Genomic DNA, 13388 nt, shown 5'->3' with positions numbered 1-13388 from the left:
TTTTGCCGAGGACTGCATAAAATCTGCTGATGGAAACGTTGATAATGTCAGTGGGTGGAATATAGAATATCCTATAAATGAAATCATCAGCTAAAATTATTCGTCCGCGAGGAACACTAAGCTGGCGAACCGTAGGAACTCTCGTTAACGAACTATTCAATTTCGTCCGGTAATATCTTAATCTTGGAATGCGGCTCGCACGAAACCGCTGTTTCTCCCCATACTAGAAAAATTACAGGTCATGTTATCGGCTTGTTAATTCCGATAAACGTTCCTCTTCTTTATCGTCGACCATTCCGAGCGGACGATAGCAACGCATAGAGAGAGAGCGAGAGAAAAAGAGTGACAGAGAGAGAGAGAGACAGAGAGAGAGGGAGAGAGATCGGTGGACGGGAAACGAAGCACTAGGGCGAGAGATTAACGAAATAAATATGACATCGTCTTGGCGGCGTGCGCGCGTTGTTTCACGCTCGACGCGATAACAAAGCGTTCGCCATTAATTACCGCGGCCTGAAATTATTTAACGACCTTCCTGAACCGACGTCGGCACGCAAACTACCGACACCGCCGCGAATTGATCGAGCTAATTCTCCGGCGATGTATCAGTTTATGAAACTTCCGTGTGTTTTAACGACGCTAAATAAGCGGGCCCCTCTAAACGCTTCCGAGGGATCAAATTTACTCCCTCGGCTACGGAATGCCGGCGAATTCCACGTTCGTGAATTTTCACCGCACCCTTTAACTTTTCCAGAAAATTTTAACCCTTATCTAATTACCCGGATACCCGAATACCTACTTTCGATTTGTCTCTGAAACCTTTCCTATGTTCTCGATGATAAATAACAACGTTATTACGCATTTCCACTTCCTTGGATAATTAACTCGAGGCGTAAAAATATACCGCGTGAAAATACTGTGATGTCTGATGATCAGGCTGCCATTTTTATGCAAAATAAAAATTGGTTACATTAATTCCGAGCTACATAAATACATCCGTATTAATTTTCTCGATAATATTATAGAGATAAAAACGACGCAACAATATTTTCAAATTCTTTAAATGTTTTCACTGTTCTGCATTCGATCTACTCATTTTCATCACAAATCCATAAAACCCGCAGTCTAGCGATGACTATAACGTTACTGTACGTCGCAGAACATTTTTATGTATCGGCATAAGGGCTAACTCTCATAAAATCTTTAGAAACAGTTGCATGAAAGATCCTGGGATAATATGGTGCTTCAACCATTTATGCTTGACATGTTAAAATAACAAAAGTCATGCACAGGATTAAAGGTAGTTGTTTATTCTCTTCAATATTAGAATGAAAAATGCATTGCCTTGAAAGCTTGCAAGCAGCTTTGGTAAAACATTGTTTCCACCATCCGAAAATGATTTTCGCTCACATACTTATCACTCCGCAAAGAATGAAATATTTTCTGAAGGTCATTTGCGCGGGCCAACCAACCCACAGGATTAAATTGAACTGTTCATTCTCCGCGACATTACGATGAAAAATGAATTACTTCATCTGAGACCATCGATGACCTTAGAAATTCATAAACGACCTTGGTAGGAAATCGTTTCCGCCATCTTGGCTCTTTGGAGTAGTATAACGTTGTCCGAAGGCATTTGTTCGTGCGACCGCGAGTAGCGTACATAGTAATGAATTATGAGTTTATCTCGATGGACGATAGCATCGTCTGTTCGGCATCGGAAAAGGCGGGAAAGAAACAGTGAAAAAGCGACGGAATTCATTTGGGGGTTGAAGAACCCTTGACGACGACCTGGCGCGGGATCTTACAACTTTGCTTTCGTTATCCTAATCTAGGGAACGTACACATGCACGGTCAAGGGGGCGGCGTTATACCTGGAGGGGTGGAGGCAGGGGGAGTCATTCGTTTTCTTCGCGTCCAGGGCCGTAATGTCGACCGATAAGGCCCCGATAGTCGACGGTCACGTAGTGTGTTAGCCGGCAGTTAGAACGCTATCGTCCTGCATCTCGTGTTATTCGTCAGAGCGTGACGAGTGGGTGGAATTTTACGTCTGGACGTCTCCTCTTCGCCCGACCCCCTCCTCGACGTACAAATACGCTCGATAACACTATTTTTTTTTTTATGTTGTTTCAACCCTGGCGTGGGCAACGAATCACCTGGCTACCCATCTCCCTCTGTTTATCTTAACTATTCTTTTGGGTTCTACGGTGTCTTTCATCGTTGTTAATTACATTAAAACGCTGGAAAAGAATCTAAGTATTCTAGTCTATAGTTTGAGAAATGTGGGACCAACAACTGTTCGTGGCAATAGTTGATTTTGGAATTTCTATTCGAGCACTTTGCCCGGTGACAATAATTTTAGTAGTCCTTAAAGCGGGACTTCTCAATCAATTTTTTAGCAGCTATAGCATTATTATACTCTCGAGGTAGAGAAATTTTTGACTGCGAACTATTATTGACCACGATTAATTTTGGAATCAATATTTCAACATTTTGCCTACCGGTAGTAGCTCAATGGTATGTTAACGCTTTTTATTTCGAAATAAGAAAATCGCTTCTTCTTCTTCTTCATCCGAAATACGACGAAAGCAGGTCCCGAGCCATCGCCTTGTATCGAAAGAGAACTAGTGAAATAATTGCGTGGGTCAGAAATGACTCCGGCATAGGCCTGGAACTCGCAGGAGTCCGAGGGTTAACGAGAGCTTCCTAAACTATAGCAACGTTGAATTATTGTCCCAAAATTGTCGATTTTTAAAATTCTGTAACTTCGTGAAAAAAATATTAAAATCTTCTAAATTTTAGAATTATAAATACTAGAATGATTTCAAAAGGTGGATTCTCTACTTTCGCACTCTTCAACTTAGTATTTTCCAAGGGCACTATTTTATCATACAACAGAGTGAGAAACTGAAGTTGTCTTCTTTTCAAAATTCTAGAAATTCAAGTGGGCCGGGTATTGACGTAAGGGTCAAATTGCACCTACTCATTTTTGTCATAAACGCACTCCAGTTATTAGAAATTAGTACATAAAGCGTTAATTTGAATAAAGCGTTTAATGAATTTTTTGGCTAATCTTTCGGACGGTTCTGTGTTTCAGGTAAGGAATCGATTGAAGCTGTCGATGGAGTTGGCCAATCGCTGCTTCAACTTCTTGCATCCCGGTGACCTTGACACGGGAGCCGCTAAGCGGTTTACCTTGGCGAACCTGGATATCTCGGGATAGCACTCGGGGTCTCGGTCGAGGGATTAAGACAGGGTTGTCGAGCGGGACGACAGAGGGCTGCTGGGATCGACGGGGTTGGAGCGAGCGAGAACTTAACCCAGACGAAAGGGAAAAGAGACTATAACCGTACGCCTGTATAATTGATTGAGTGTAATGAGTTAAAGGGGATGCCGCGGTATCAAGGGTGGAAATTATAGAGTTCTGGGTCATGAAAGCGACAACCCCCCCGGCTGGGAGAAAACGCGGAAACTTAGGTTCCACCGTTTCTCCCCCGGCTTCGAAACCCCTTACCACCGCTCACGAACCGACCACGGGGGCGCTGATTGTAAATTAGTTAAAGGAGATGCTTCATTAGGATCAGCTGATTCATGGGTTTTATCCTTGCGGGGTGCCTGATCCTCCAAATACAGGGTGCAGAGTTCACGAATTACTACGCCCTCCGGATCAACGTATGTTGACCCCTCGCGTCGAATTTTTCTCTTTGTTTTTAACAATTCAATATATGAAACTAATATTCATATTTACTGAATGCCTACATTTATGTTAATGTTAGAAAAGAAACGTCGAAAACGGATATTTTATTTCTGTCATAATCACAAATAAATCTACTTGTAATTAGAGAATCTTTAATTTACAAAATTAAGTACCTTCAAATCAATAACGTTCGTAAACGGTTAAGTAGGTACGCATGCGAAGTGACTGGATTTTCCATTGCACTCCTTTCTGGCATAAGCTAATATTGATGCATTGATTGACATTGATTGGCATAAACTAATAAATTCATTCGATTTGTTATAAGATTGTCTAGACTGGACCAACGAGATCAATATTATTTTTCATTTATAACATTCTTCTCAATAACACGAAGTCAATTTCTTTTTTTGTGGAAAAAGCTTAGTTTTATTCTAAACGTTAGGACTCGTTAAAGCGTGTATGTGTACAAGAATTGACACTTACATAAATACCGAACAGGTTGACATCGTTGCGCACTGTCCAATAAATGAATAAACAAATGCAACTAAGATAATGTTCTCATATAATATAAAAATGTACTATACATGTATCCCAAGTAAATCAATATCGATATTATCAAATAGTTTTCCGAAAAATGAAATCACTTTTATCGCACGAAAATCCTCCCTTAGAAATATTCAGTTCGGATAATCGAGGTTCTACTGTGCCGCGTATTAAACAAGTAAATACGATCCAACTCGTGTCATGTTTGGTATCATTTTAATCAGAAAAATGTCCCGAATGTGTTACGAAAAATAATAAAAAATAAACAAGTTTTATCAGCGAATCAGCATCACCTGACCGCCGATATCGATGCTTCGTATACCGAAGGCGTCGTTTCCTTCAGGTGAGGATGATTTTCGTCCGGTGCAGAAATGCAACAAAAACCGTAATCCTCGGTCGATAATTTTTTTATCATCGCGGTGTACGTGGTTCCAATTTTCTCGGTAGCCAGAAATAATCGAGGAGCGAACGTTCGCCTCGTTAGTCCCGGTAAAAAATCTGTTGGTCGGTGGAGGGAACGTATCAAATCAATTTTGGCCCTCGAAGGTGGGTACAGCGAAGTAGGCGAGAGGAGGGTGGGGGAGAGGAGGAGGTGCGAAGGAAACAAAGGAGCGCGGGATTACGCGAGAAGAAGCGCAAGAAGGTGACGTCTCGGTAGAAGGAGGTCGTTGGTGGAGGGTGTTGAAGGCGGGAGGGGGGGTGGAGGGAGGCGGAGAGGCGCGACGTGGTATTTACGACGTCATTTCCTCGCTGACTGTCAATAATTTCCCTGGGGGATGTGGAAGGCATGCCCGGCTCTCTTTCTCGTGTGCTCTCTCCCGGCCTCTCTCGGTTCTCTCCGGTCTCGCTTTCTTCGTTTCGCCACACCTCTTTCTTTTCCACGACGCTTCCCTCCTCCACCTTCGCGGCGTTGTTCCACGGGCAAATTGAAAAGCTACCGACGCCGAGACGTCCTCGAGATACTGTTCCGCGGCGACCGAAAAGTAATATCGCGCCGGTGGAATGAGATTGCGCCGCGCCGCGCCGCGCCGCGCCGCGACAGCCGGAATACATTTTTGATAATTTGTTTCTCGCGTTCAGCCGACTTGTGTCGCGCACAGACACCGACGAATCTGTCGAATACCGCCTCCCCTCCCCCCCCCCTGTCAACGTGATTCGAGAGGGAAGTACGCTCTTTGTTTATTTTTTTTCGGTCGGCTTTCGCCGCAACAATGCTGTTCAGGTGAAAGAGCGCGGCTCTCCCGCGAACGGTGACGTGACGTTTATAGCCGCCGCAGGTACGCGATGCGTGTGCAACGCCGCTCGTAATTGTCGAACGGCTTCAAATGTTCGGAAATAAAATTATTTTACGCTGCGAACTCGCGGGTACGAGCCTATAAAAGGACAATGTCTCAATAACCGCGATTATGGCTTGCGGCTGCGTCCTCCGGATACTTGCGGACGACGTCGCATGGAGTTTTCTCGGTAATTAGGAGGTTGTCCGAAATGCAAATGGTTTTCAAGATCCGCAGTCTAGTTGCGAAGAACTTCAGGATAGCAGTTCAGGGTTAAAATTGTCAACCCGTTCAAGCCCAGAAAGAATTATGAACAAAATAGAAAATATCCGAGATTGCTTGTCATTAGCTTTCTTTCAGTGAACAGGTTAATTGATCCGTGAAAAGGTTGAACAATTAAACGTCTGGCGTTCCGTCCACGAAAAGCTGCGACGCGATTTTAACGAAGGAGCGCATCACAAGTCGGTGGAACGAAGGTATTTCAACAGCTGAGATACCGTGTTCCATGTTTTGCGGCGCGTCGTTTAAACGAGGATTCGCCCGGAGAAACAAACAATAAAGACCGCTTCCCATCCCCCGGTTTCTCATAGCGGTTCATTGTTATGAGCGTTTCGTCAGTTTTTGTCGTCCCGTTGCGCGTTGGTCGCCTCCGTTCCGCCTGCGTTCGCGAAAAGTTTCAACTTTCACGTGACGCGAAACGATTTCCTGGAAGCATGTTGTTGAAATAATTAACGGTAGCCGGACTCCCGCACGAAAAACTATCCGGACCGTTTTGGCGATCGACGCGACCATAACAATAACTCATGACCACCACGATCGAATCGAGCGGCTTCGTTCATTTTAATCCTGTGTAACCATTTTTTACTACTTTATCGTGTCCTTGTATTTAAACCGCGGTTTCTGACGAATGACGCAATTTCGAAATAGTAAAATATGCGCGTGTGCATTGGCAAAAATTTCTGTGAGTATTAGTATTTAACTGCAAAAAAGTTTCCTCGTGGAAGAGGGTAGCCTAATTTTGATGAGCGCTCAGGTTTAACCACCAGGTATCAATAAAAAATTCTTTTAGTACTGTTAATGGTTCGACTGCGGATTTTTATGCGGAATAAACATTTTCTGAGCCCGTTGTGACCATGCGATCATACTAGAATGTACGAGAATATACTGCTATACTTATACTATGATAAACTAGAATGATATATAGTAGAACCTCAATTATTCTGACTTCTGTATTTTCTGGATGAGTTTATGATTTATTCTGAAATGATCCATGTACAATACTATTCGTTGCACAAATCAGTACAAAGTTTTTGACACTATACATGGATCATCGAGTTTCTACTGTACTTGAGTATACTAAAATATACAAGAATATAGCAGAATATAGTACAATATAGTAGAATATACTAAAATACTATATTATAATGTACTAGTGTATACTAGAATATGCTAGAATAACCTACAATATACTAAACTAAACTAGAATATATTGGAAAATACTAAAATGTACTAAAATATATTATAGCATACTAGAATATACTAGAATACACTAGAATATACTAGAATATACTAGAATACACTAGGGTATATTATATTATGCTAGAATATACTAGAATATAGTAGATTATACTAAAATACTATACTACAAGGTACTAGAGTATACTAGAATATGCTAGAATAACCTAGAATATACTAAAGTAAACTAGAATATATTAGAAAATACTAAAATATGCTAGAATATACTAGGGTATACTACATTATACTAGAACACACTAGAATATAGTAGAATATACTAGAAAAACCTAAAATATACTAAAATATACTACAGTCTACTAGAATATACTAGAATATACTAGAACATACTAGAATACACTAGAATACTGAACTAAAATATACTGAAATACACTAGGATACGGTAGAATGTACTATAATATACTGTGATAACCAAAGGCGCGAATTTTGAATGTAGACCTGGAGCCACTCATTAGCCGAGATTGAAACCAATGAATTTCAATCAGAGTGTCTTCATACGGTACGATATCGCGTAAAAATGTGTAGTTCTGCGGGGTCACGTGGCGCGAGCGTAATCCGCGAAAAGAACGAGCGTCTTCGTGGCGCAAAACAGCGAGCCGCGGCGCCGTTAGAACAGGAGCGCGTAAAAAGGCCGAAACTCGTTGTCGTAATGTTTTCACCGGGAATATTGCAACTGATGCTGCCCTCCTCTGCCCCCCCCCCCCTTGCCCCTCCCCCCGTTATCCAGGAGTTTCACCGCCGCGTGGCGAGGAACGAACACATTATTCGCGGAAACGATCCTCCCTTTCGCCTCGCGGCCACGAAGAAAAGGGGACTCCTCTCGCTCCGGTAAAAAACGAGCCAGAAGAAGACGCGATGGAAGAAAATGGGGAGAAGATTATGGTCGCGGCGGAGGTGGAACGAAGACGGCCAGTGTTTCTCTCGGCGGCGATGAAAACCGGAGAAACGGAGGAGGCGAAACAGAGAGCGATAGAGAGTGAGAGAGAGAGAGAGAGAGAGAGAGAGGAGGGAAAAGAAAACGAACCGGAAGAACAGAGGAGAAAGAGAAAGAGAGAGAGAGAGATGCGCCCCCGCTAAGGGTAGTTATTATAATAAATTTGTCGGGGGTTTAAGAAGCGGAAACAATTCAGAACTGCGAGTGACTCTAAGGATGTGCTTATCGTTGCTTTTATTCAAATGAGAGTGGAAGGCGACGAGCTGCGCCGGATGCGACCTGTATCTCGGACGCTTTTTCTACTCCACCTTCCTGCTGCCTCTCTGTTTTCACTTATTTCTGTTGGACCCCTTGCTACCGGCGATAATCGAGATGGCGAAAAATGCTCCCCCCACCCCCCGAAAACCGAACCAAAATTCAACGCCATAGACAAATTGCCTGTCCAATTTCTGCTCTGATACTCCCACGGAATTTAGTTTATCGTCTAAATAGTTAAGGAAATGTTTACCCCCGGATAACTGGTCCATTTTGACCCAATGAACGTTTCATCGAAATTCTAGTTTTCCAATAGTCAGCCCTAATCATTAGCCAATCGAAGTGGATCCAGTGATGAACAATCCATCCAGTGGCAAACTAATATTTCTTTACAACATTGACCACAGTCAAATTACCACAGTACAAAAATCACATCTCTTATCCATACGACGAATAATATATCGTCAGCATTGTAGTAGTTATTCCTAAGCATCGATACTTCGTGAAAGAACAATAAGAATTCAGCGTAGCAGGGTTTTCATTCGACAATTGAAAGCGCAAGCTATCGCGAGGTTCCCCGAGCTCGCGTTCGATTATCGCGTGCTAATTAGTGTAACGGTCGTTTCTACGAAAATTAGTCCGGGAAGTGGCAAGAGTTTAGCGCGTTGAACGCGATATGCTCCGGGGTTGTATCTTTTTTCGTCTTTTTATTGTCGGGTTAACGACGTCCGCGCGTGAGAATGATAGCCAATGAAACGCGGAACGTTAAAGTTTAAGTGCGCTGACACCGTGGCCGAAGGAGGAAGGACCATGATCCCGCAGGACCACCCCGATCACGACCCTGTTTATGACGTTCTTCGTTCATTAACGAGCCGGGGAGGGAGGGGGTAGGGGGGGGGGGGAGTGGAAGCCGCGAGAGGTTCGCGAGGGTGGCTGTGCGAGATAAAAACGGGCCGTTTTGCCGAAAAGAGAACGGGAGAGCAAAAATCGTAACGAGGGAACGGGTTCGCGGCGGATTCGGCCCGGTCCGACCCGAAATTCCGCCTCCACCCCCCTTGTCCTTTTTATCTTTTTTGGCGAGACTGATATAGTTTAGGGCCGCAATAAAACCGGGGCCCCCTGACCACTTCGATTTACGGCTTAATTAAACGCACCACGTCCCCGGGACACCACGAAAAATCGTCGAAATGCCGGTGGTTTCTTAAAGTTCCTTAAATACGAGCGTACGGTTGCCGGCCACGGGGACCGTTTATGGCCCCCTTTCGGGCCGGGGCCCCTTCCTTTTTTCGCTCGCCCGATAAACGTTTCTTTCGTTCTGGATACCCGCCGCCGGAAGAGATTTCTCTTCCACGTTTTTCGGGCCCGTTTCTTCCTTTTTTCTTTTCTTTTGTTTTCGATTCTTTTGCTAACGAACCAGGCGAGCGAGCCTGTCCTCCGCGAATAGTCGGCGCAGCGGCAACTGTCTCGATCGCTGGATCCCTCGATCGCTCGGAGATCGTGGGCTCGATGAACGGAGGATCGGGTGCTGGAAGAAGCTTTCCAACGATTACTGCACCCCTGATCTAAATTATTCAATTTTAACATGATAATTATTCTTATTCCGCCCTCGTAGCGAAAGTGACGGACGCAATTTTTGAGTGATCGCTAAACTGCGATTTTTACGAATTTATAAATTAAATGCAAAACTGTAAAAACAGTGAAAGAAATTAAAGACATCCTCTTATTATTTTTGACTCGTTAAAATTATTTTAAAAAGCAATTAATGTCTATGCCGCTATCTTTCAAGTAATGCAGACAATTGATTAATTAATTTTTCCAATGAATCCGTTCTAAAAACTATGAACTTAAATAAATCCCCAGGGTTGTTTTATGACGTAGAAATGTTTGATACGAAAATTAGTGTTTTCTGTTCCCTGGTAGGATCAGCTGTTGGCTCTCATCCCGCGGTTCGTTGTCTTCGGCCAGTCCAGCCCGATTTTTTATTGCCGGCGGTTTACGAGAGCCGCGTATCTCGGCAACTGGCTGTAAAATAAATTACTAATGCAGCGAAATTGCACGCGAAATTATTGCCGCGATTACCGTGCCTCGCGCGAATCGTTTGAGCCTCCGGCTGATTAACCGCACGCTGTAAATTAACCGGCGCAATCGCGTTTTTGTTTTCAGATTAAGGGTACGGTTTTCGAAATCAATTTCATATTATGCGAGCCACGTACGATCATCCGCTTCCTTTTCTCCCGGGCTTTTTGCATGGGGGATCTCATCGTCGGCGCTGTTACGATTCCAGAAAAAGTACTGAGAAACACAGAATAATTAAATGGAAGTACACGAAAATATTAAACTGAATAAACGACGAAGAAAAGAAAAATTACAGTGGAACGAAGAATAAGAATTCTGTGGAATATTTATAATTAACGCGAGTTAAAATTAATGTGAGTAGACTTTGGATCTACATGGAAAATCAAAATTTTCTAATTGAATTGTGGGAAGTTTAAAATTAAACAAAAATGTATTTCCTCTTTTAATAATCCCAAAGAATTGAAAATAGGATAATAGTATACTTAAATTCTTCTGAAGTCTGCACAGTTTTGTATCTGCGTTTGTAAATGTATAAATGAGTTTCTAGATTCAAATTTCTTGTTCAAACATAGTCTTAATACTTCTGCAATTTATAGTGAATTCATTATGATCCTCCATGGTTCATTAAACGGTACAGAAAGGCACGAAATAATCGAAAGAAAATTCGCAAGGATAGAAAAATGAGCGAAGGGAATCAATGAAAAATACGAAGATGGAAATATGAGTGAGATGAGCAAGAATTTGGCATTTTTAAGAAAATGGCGCTAGACGAGTCTGTCGCGGGATTATTAGGGGAGAGTTTCTAGATTCCCTTAGCCGGGCAGCGGACTTGATACGTAATCCGGAGTTAGTGTCTTTTCAGTCGGAAACACCCTGTATACAGGGCCGTTTATACACGTACACGGTGGACCACATCTCGTGGTGGTTTTTCGCATTATCCCGGGCGACATAATATGGGGGTTTATCTCGTGGAATCATGGTAGCTTAGCGGGGTGGTTTCTTCCCTCTCGCAGACCGTAGCCTTCTCGAAGGCAAATCCTCCTCGCGGAAGACAACGTCGCAGCCCCTTGGACCTTCGGGCCATGTATATTTTCACGGTATATATACGCGTCTCCAATTTCTCCTTACCCATCCACTCTTCAAGGTCTGAAGAATCCTGCGACAGGACGACGCCGCCGAATCTTGCGTGTCGTTTCAACTGCTTGACAACGCAGGGAAATCCTGAAGAGCAGCCACAAATATTATATTTCCAAATTTTTCTATTGTACTTTCTCAAATTCAATTGTGCACGCACAAAATTCCTATTTTGCACGAAGATCGACGGTCTAGTTATGCTCGAGCTATCTGATAAATTTCAGCAAGTGATGAAAAATATTGATCAAGATACAATTGTCGTTTATTTAATTGATGAACGAATGGTATACTAAATTGGAGACTATTTATCTCGAGGCCCAATATTTTTCGATTCAATTTGCCTCTGGGAATTTGATTTGTTTAAATGGTAAAAAATGAATATTTTCAACCCCTTCGCCTCACAACAGCAGTGTTTACCGAATGTGAATGGTATCCATTTCATTTAAATCGAAATACAATTTTATTTTTTTATCAATATTGAAGCAGTAAAGTAACTGTGTGTAATATAAATAAATATAGATTTTCTTGTAATGCTCGGTCAATATTTTAAAAAATTTTTTACAATTCTTCAAGAAAAGTCATTGGAGAATATCATACAACGGGATTTATTAAATTGATTCGAAAAATTGGCCATATTTCCGGGGGTGTTATTAATATAATTTTCATGATGCTGCGTCGGAACGTCTTCGTTAATCAACCCCGTGTGCTGAAACCTGTAAAATTACTAGGGGAAAGTGTCCCCTATCTTTCACCGACTGGAGAAGGACAGAGGAAAGTTTGGTTGCGCTGCCAAAGCAAAACACAATAGCCTTGAGTGACAGTGCTATCGTAGAAAGTCTTCGAAAGGAAATATTGGGGGATAGAATTGCGAGCTGAGAGGGATGAGTCCGGGGGTGGATGATGCTCGGTGTTATTGATTCTAATGATATATTCGCGCCTGGGGCGGTGGCAGGATGTAATTGATATCTCGTGTGACGCGCGAAACGTATTTATGAGTTTGTGTTTCCTTCGATTATTCTTTTCCTATCGAGATTAAACTCCTTTTCTCTTCAGCTTTCGTTCGAATCCATTTCAATATTAATATACTTTTAATTTTCCAACTTTGAAAAGAGCTCCGGAAAAAGCTTTTCCTAAGGTGCCTACAAACTTTTGTATACTTCCGAGTGTCCTAAATTGACGAATTTTTGAACGAGCCATTTTAATTTTTCAGATATTTCTAGTACAGATAAATCTAGTAATACTAATCATTTTTCATTCTGCTTGCTGGAACTGTACGAATCGAGACATACAATGCAATAATATTTCATATCTTTTGCATCAATGGATTTGTTCACTCTCGCTTTTGTTGTCCATATTTTTTACTTTTTCTTTCTCACTAACCGATCCCTTAAGAGTACTAATTAATTCCCTTTAAATTGAAAAGAAATTCTACTTGATCGTAGTCAATATTTAGTCATTACAGAACACGTGGTTATACAATAAATATAAATTTTCACAAAATTTATAGATTTCAAATTTATAATTTTCATAAATTTTAGACATTCGTCGCTAGGCCCGTACCTTTTAAATCTTTTATCTATCTGTTATGCATGCGAATACTAAAATATAAAACACTGATGTAAAATATAAAATACAACAATACAATACAACATATACAATATACAATACATTACAATATAAAATACTAATGTAAAGTACACTTACAAATTTTTCAGAATGATCTGCTCCTCGGTCGGATCCACAGCACACTATTCTTGACTCAGGCGAATGCGTCCGAATAATGGTGCCACACTTCTACACAATCACTAAACACTACACAACGCACTTTAAGAAATCGTGACAGCGAGCGAGGAGAAGTTGCTCCGACCACGATCAAAATAATACTGCGATTTTAATCGCATCGCTGCCACGGACGTGTTAGGGTCACGTTATCCTAAGCAGGTCA

General features: G+C 42.0%; 1 protein-coding gene and 1 long non-coding RNA gene across 2 annotated transcripts in view; both read left to right on the top strand.

Annotated features, from left to right (window-relative positions):
• The window catches only part of LOC143362365 (uncharacterized), a 77429-nt gene extending 73753 nt beyond the window's left edge, over positions 1-3676 (top strand). The window contains exon 3 of the long non-coding RNA XR_013083625.1: positions 3095-3676. This is a non-coding gene — a long non-coding RNA (uncharacterized LOC143362365). The remainder of the gene's footprint in view (positions 1-3094) is intronic.
• Mesr6 (misexpression suppressor of ras 6) overlaps positions 1-13388 on the top strand; it is an 832393-nt gene that overhangs the window by 296228 nt on the left and 522777 nt on the right. The gene's annotated exons all lie outside the window — the stretch shown is intronic.

Source organism: Halictus rubicundus, chromosome 16, assembly GCF_050948215.1.
Source record: "Halictus rubicundus isolate RS-2024b chromosome 16, iyHalRubi1_principal, whole genome shotgun sequence".
Classification (NCBI taxonomy): Eukaryota; Metazoa; Arthropoda; class Insecta; order Hymenoptera; family Halictidae; genus Halictus; species Halictus rubicundus.
This window is presented reverse-complemented; position numbering and strand designations above follow the sequence as displayed.